Source organism: Saccostrea cucullata, unplaced genomic scaffold (genome assembly GCF_032062105.1).
Source record: "Saccostrea cucullata isolate Sc308-1 unplaced genomic scaffold, CSIRO_AGI_Scuc_v1 ctg10964, whole genome shotgun sequence".
Classification (NCBI taxonomy): Eukaryota; Metazoa; Mollusca; class Bivalvia; order Ostreida; family Ostreidae; genus Saccostrea; species Saccostrea cuccullata.
In genome coordinates this window covers 1-6295 of record NW_026931495.1, presented here as the reverse complement: position 1 = coordinate 6295, position 6295 = coordinate 1, and the positions used below count along the sequence as shown (strand labels likewise).

The following is a 6295-nucleotide window of genomic DNA, read 5'->3' as shown; positions in this document are numbered from 1 at the left end:
GGACGATTATATTTTATATTAAGACTAGTCACGTGATTCGGCAGTCACGCGATTTTAGCACATTGACTTAAAGTATTGATGTTATATATAAACATTACTAGTGCAAGGGCATAACCAAGTTAAATTTCCAAGTTTAGTAAATAAATATTTTCAACACGTATTGTAGTTTCTAAAAAGTGCTGCGATCCTGTCTAAATTCTACACTTTCATTGTTAAAATTAAACTTGTATAACCGAATGCTGTATTTTTTGCTGGTCAGCGGCATGAAAAAATGATATTATTAAATTGTTTTTAAGATTTCATCAGGATCGCAGCACTTTTCAAATACCTTAATAGTTCTATAGTTGGAATGTAAAAGCTTACTTTGATCCATAGAGTGTATACCCTTGCACTAGATCGATTTATCAAGACCCCCACATTACCCTCCGATGTACTTGCATACAAATATACGGCAGTATCAATTAAATACGCAATGTACAGAAAATATATTAATAAAATAGTGCAGAAGACATTAAATCCAAATTATTGGCCCATGGAATTTCTATAAATAATATTTCATTTAATTAGAGAATGCATGTTTTGTTGAGAAAATATAACTTGATCTGTCTCTCACTGCGTACAAACTACGTCACGTTGTAAGAAATGACGTCATATTGTCAAGTGTATTGCGATCTGTGACTTGTTTATAACTTGTTATGTGGGATTTAACTAACGACAAAACAACACGCTCTAGTAAGTTTTTATGTAGTTTGATGATTTCTTACTGGTTTAATTAACAGATAAATTCATTTTGTGGTATTTTAAAGGAATGTTGTATGACGTATATTGTGTATGATGTCATAGTCAAGTTTTCCCGTACAAATTAGACTCCACCTCCTTTTTGTAACCTTAACTGTGCTGCGTAGCAAAAATGAAACGTGACGTTGTTTTGGACACGCTGACGTTATCATCCGTGCACCGTAGGATGATACAATACATAATATAAAATATCATAATTTGTTTATTTATGTTTGTTTATGCATATATTTATTTGAAATTTGCTCTGTATATTCATAGCATATGTACCATAGAGTAGATAAAATTTCAGAATGCATTAATGATTATTTTTCAAACTAGACAACTTGTCCACGATTTTAACCGACAACCCTCGTATATCCACAGAGGTTTTTCAACACAGATATGAAGGATATGGAAATAAAGAACAGTATTCAACATCAAAGTCAATAAAGCAATACAAAAAAGTATCAAAACAAAAACGGAACTCTAAAACATCAGAGGTGGGATCAGAGTGGTGTCATGGAGGAGTGTGTATCCGCTGCAGCCCGGTCACACCCGCCGTTTGCTCCAGGGCATCTGATCCCACCTCTGATGTTTGGAGTTTGTATTTGCTCGGCTTCTGTTTTGTATTGATTTATTGACTTTTAATATTGAATACTGCTCTTTTTCTCTATATGTTTCATTGAAATTGAAATGATTTCGGTATAAGAAAACACAAGTTAAAACGGAGGATTTAATCCAAAAAATAGGATCAAAACAGGACAGCAAACGAAGACACCTATAAGGCTGGTATCTGAGGTGTTTTTATATAAAAAAAATACCAATTTCATTTATTTGTGAATGACTTTCACTAGGCTTCAGGGAATGTAGTTCAGTGAAACCTGTATAATCTAACATGTACTGGGATACGAATTTTGTGTTGGAATAGACAGAGTTGCGGATTGCACAGTGTATAAAACATGGAAAATTGTAAAATAGGAAAGACATTTAACGTCAGGATTCACAGTATGATAGGTTTGACAGGTGTGGGATTATACAGTTGTCATTATCAATTGCTTCTTACGTCGTTCAAGGTTTTAATTCACCAAGGCGTTTCTGATTCTGTCGTTGATAATGTACAGGTCTGTCCAACTCTCAATTGTCCGTAGACTCATACATAATTTTCAATGCACGTGAACAAAACTCTACGTGCATTATTTAGTGAATATAACCGTTTACCAGTATTATATATATATATATATATAAAAAACATTTAGGAGACAATAACAAGGCAATATGATATTATCTAATGATTTTTTGAGTTCTTTATCCTTTTTTTACTCATATTTTTCTTAAAATTAAAATATAAATTACAACATCAATATTTTCTATTCCTTTATTTACCTATCGTACAATATACATCTGGATTTAAAACATTGAGCCAGGATTTGTTTCTTTTCATTTTTTTTCCCGGTATATACGTCTTTTACATATTTACATAAATCACACTGGGCATCAAAAACAGTTTTTCGAAAAGATTGGGGAATGAATTTGTCCTTCTCCTTTAAGTAGCTTATGTATTCCGTTTCATTAGAACCTATTCTGATCAATTCTTTGGCTAAAAGTCTGATAGTAGGAAAATCCTGACTGTTAATGTAAGTTCCTTTAGGAAGATATTGACCGGCGTCCTTTGGTCCATTTATAACAGGTATAACGTGAGTGCGATTTAAATAAAGTGAAAACAGTTTTTCTGTTGTATAACCTTTGCAAAGTGAATTCTCAAAAGAAAAGAAAGAATTTGTAGTCTCTTTCGAACTCGGACTGGCACACTTTTAAATTATCATATTGCTTGCCACATTTTTTAGTTCCACAGCTGCCAAATGTATCCACTTTTAAGTATCTACTTAGCTCTTGAACCAATTTTTCTCTTCTCGAAGGAGTTGAACAGTGGCTTGAAACCCATACCGCGTCTTTGGTTTTCTTGCTGAGTATTCCAGTGTAGTTTTTGAGGACGGGTTCTTGCATTTTTTGCAATTTACCGTAGAATGGCAAATAAATATCCGAGTCGTCCATATAAGACATAAATAAATCAAAATGTTTCATCCATTCCTTGTTTGTTCTCCACGTGTGGTACGGACTTTCTGCCGTATTAAACACCCAAATTTGCTCTTTTTCTTTCTGGATCACTTTTTAGGAAGACGTCTGTGACTGAATACAACTATATCAGCCTTGGAAACATTTGTTTCTAAAACACAGCCCGGTATAGAGCATTGAGTACCATCGTAATACCGTAGCTGTTGTACAAAGCGTTGCTCTGCGTGGAACCAATGTGTGCGATATATCCTTGGAAGTGAGTTATTGAACACTTTATTGGTCATATTTGTATAGTTGAGGGACGTATCTAATGTAAAGAAGTACATCCATAGAGGACGTGCTGTCTTTGGAATCAGACACAAGATTATAACAAAAGATGTTATTGTTATAAAACAAAGTGATTTAAAAACACCATGTCTTTTGAACATCTTTCTGTGTACTGAAAAAAATGAAAGAAATGATTATTACGAAAAGATAACGGAAATGCAAAAAATCAAATAAGTTATGTTCAAAGAAATATTCATATAAAATATGCAATAAAACTATCATATTATACCTTCTTATAATTATGCTATACAATAATCATTTTCATGCAATGTCAAAGGTCATATTTATTGTGTGGTTGCGTTTAATTACATGTAAATGTCCTTCTCCTGCTATGATAGCTCAAAAGATTTGAAATTTAATACATATATAATCATGTACAAAAATAAAAAAGAAAATTTGACATATATTTTTACGTTTCATTGCATTAGAAAGCAAAAATGAGCGTTCATCGAAAAAAGAAGGCGTTTAATGTTTCTCCCTTTTTATATATAATGAAAATAATTAAATATATATGTTTATGCATTGTGAATATTGAACGAGTGTCTGCATGGTGTATGACGATCATTAAAACTCACAGTTCTAAATACTGAGCCTCTGAAACAACCTTTTTATATTAATACTTATCTAAGTCTCCTATTTCTTTATCGCCCCTCCCCCTTCAATAAATAGTTTTTATGTCTTTTAATTTTTTAGATTAAAAAACTTTTTTTAGGATAAAAGTATGGGAGATACTTTTAGAGATTGCCCATCACTTTAAAATGTGTATTGTATTGGTTTATGGGCTTTTGATCCTGCAAACTTTTCTTTATCTCCGTATGTTTATAAATGTCAGCATTTCTGTTTGTCTTTGCATTTAGTATGCCTAAATTTGCATCATACGAGCTATGCTTGCATAGATCAAGACTTTCTGCTGACGCAATATACCTTAAATTAAAAGGTTTTTTTTTTTTAAGGGATTAACCCTTTAAAAGTGTTTTTAATGCAGCGACTTTGTAACCATACACATATTGTCTATAAACAACTGTGATCTGAAATCAATCAACAAACACATGTTTGTCTTAAAAATAACTTTGATCTTATATCACTCATCATACAAATGTACTGTCTAAGAAACAACTTTGATCTTAGATCACTCATCATACACGTGTATTGTCTTAGAAACAATTTTGATCTTAGATCACTCAAAACACAGATGTTCTGTCTTAGAAACAACTTTAAAATTAAAATACACATGTACTGTCTTAGAAACAATTTTGATCTTAGATCACTAAAATACAAATGTACTGTCTAAGAAACAAATCTTAGATCACTCAACCTTAAATCACTAGCAGCAACTTGACAAACACTACATATATACCTACCATTTGCAAGAATATTGACCAAGCAATACATATTTCTTCAAAGTGCGTTAATATGGTCGATATTAAAGCACTTTAAGGAGGAAAAGGACCTTTAGCTGAAAAACATTCTGTCAATGAATTTTTTTCGTATTTTTTATATTATTAATTCAATATGAACTTAACATTTTAAAACGGTACTGTCATGGGATTTCTTGACTTATTGAAAAGATATCGCCCCACAAATACCACCCTGTGTAGAGTTTGTATGGAGTTTAGATACTTTATGTTTACGGGCCCATAACGGAGTCCATCATGCGAATTTTTACGCACAAACGAAAAATATTATGCATAATACTAAATACTCAAACATATCAGAATATTCATACGGTTAAAATTATCTGAAATAATTGTTTTAATTTTATATACTATTTGGGTGGGATAATTTCTGCATTTTTCAAGGCAGCTTCAACGACAAAAACCTCATTGGGAAAAATATTCTGTCAATAAATATTTCTAAATTTACGATTGAATGCCAGTCCTTCATCGTAATTATTTACTGCATAAATATCACAGGGTGAACCTTAACTCAATATCGCACAGGACATCGTTGAATTAGACGTAAGCATGATAAAAACGCTTCACGTTTGTATTTTCCGAGTGCGGGAAATCAATTGTGACGTCACACGAAAACATAAACATTCAAAATTATCTAAAAAGAGAGAATCTCTGCTACTAAACGCGAAAAAAATATTAATTTAAAAATATCTGCTTCAGAAATTTATCACGAAACATTGACTGTGACCTGTTAATTATGAAATAAAAGATTATGACGGATGCGTGTACTTGATCACGCTGCACTGAAAACTCAAACACTACGTCTATGACGTCACTGACGTCAAACTGCAGGGTAAAGAGAAACAAATGTGTGGATTGGGCAACTTCATAATATCTAAATGATGGCAAGATTTTTAAAAAGTTTATGAATAATTATTTCTAAAATGAAATGTTTAAAAAACAATTTTCGAATTTAGAATAATATTACACAAGAACTGTTGATTTTAACAACGTTTAACATGTATATCATCACCAGTTATGACGTAATATGTCTTTTTAGTCATGTGACATGTTCCCTGTCTCCCCTTAAAAAGAATTTTTATTTTTTCAAAGTGCGTTGATTTGGTTTAAAATTTTAAGGCACTTTGAAATTTTTTTTTTCAATGTGCGTAATATTTCAAAAGTGCGTTGTAATAATGCATTAATGAGAAGTTTTATACTTTCCTGATACTTTTTTTTTAATTTAATAACTCTAATTCGCCCTTTTACAGTATATCAACAGCCCTAGATTTAGACATTTTAAAGAAAATTAGGAGATGGAGGCAGGGGCCATGATTTAAAAAATCTCCCCTTAACCCATAGATGCTATATGCCAAAATTGGTTTTAAAAGTTTTAAGGGATTGCAGAAAAAAGCTGAAAATGTTCCAATGTTAACGCACAATTCATAGCTCACGATGCCAGAAAAAACAGATAGCAATAAATCAAATGAGTTAATTCAGGTGACCAAACCCTTTAGTCCTGTGAACTCCATATTTATGTAAAACATTAGGTGTCTTCTGGTCTCCCTGTTGACTTACAATATAGGATGACCTTTGAACTCCATATTTATGTAAAACAATATAAGATGACCTTTGATCTTTTTATTGATGTAAAATATAAAGTGTCTCCCCGGTTTCTCTATTGTCGTTCAAAATAGTGTGATCATTAGTGTTAATGATGTGCA

At 31.9% G+C, this 6295-nt stretch overlaps 1 pseudogene; it reads right to left on the bottom strand.

Annotated features, from left to right (window-relative positions):
- Positions 1-2137: 2137 nt before the first annotated feature.
- Positions 2138-3134, bottom strand: LOC134232761 (alpha-(1,3)-fucosyltransferase C-like; annotated as a pseudogene).
- Positions 3135-6295: the final 3161 nt, after the last annotated feature.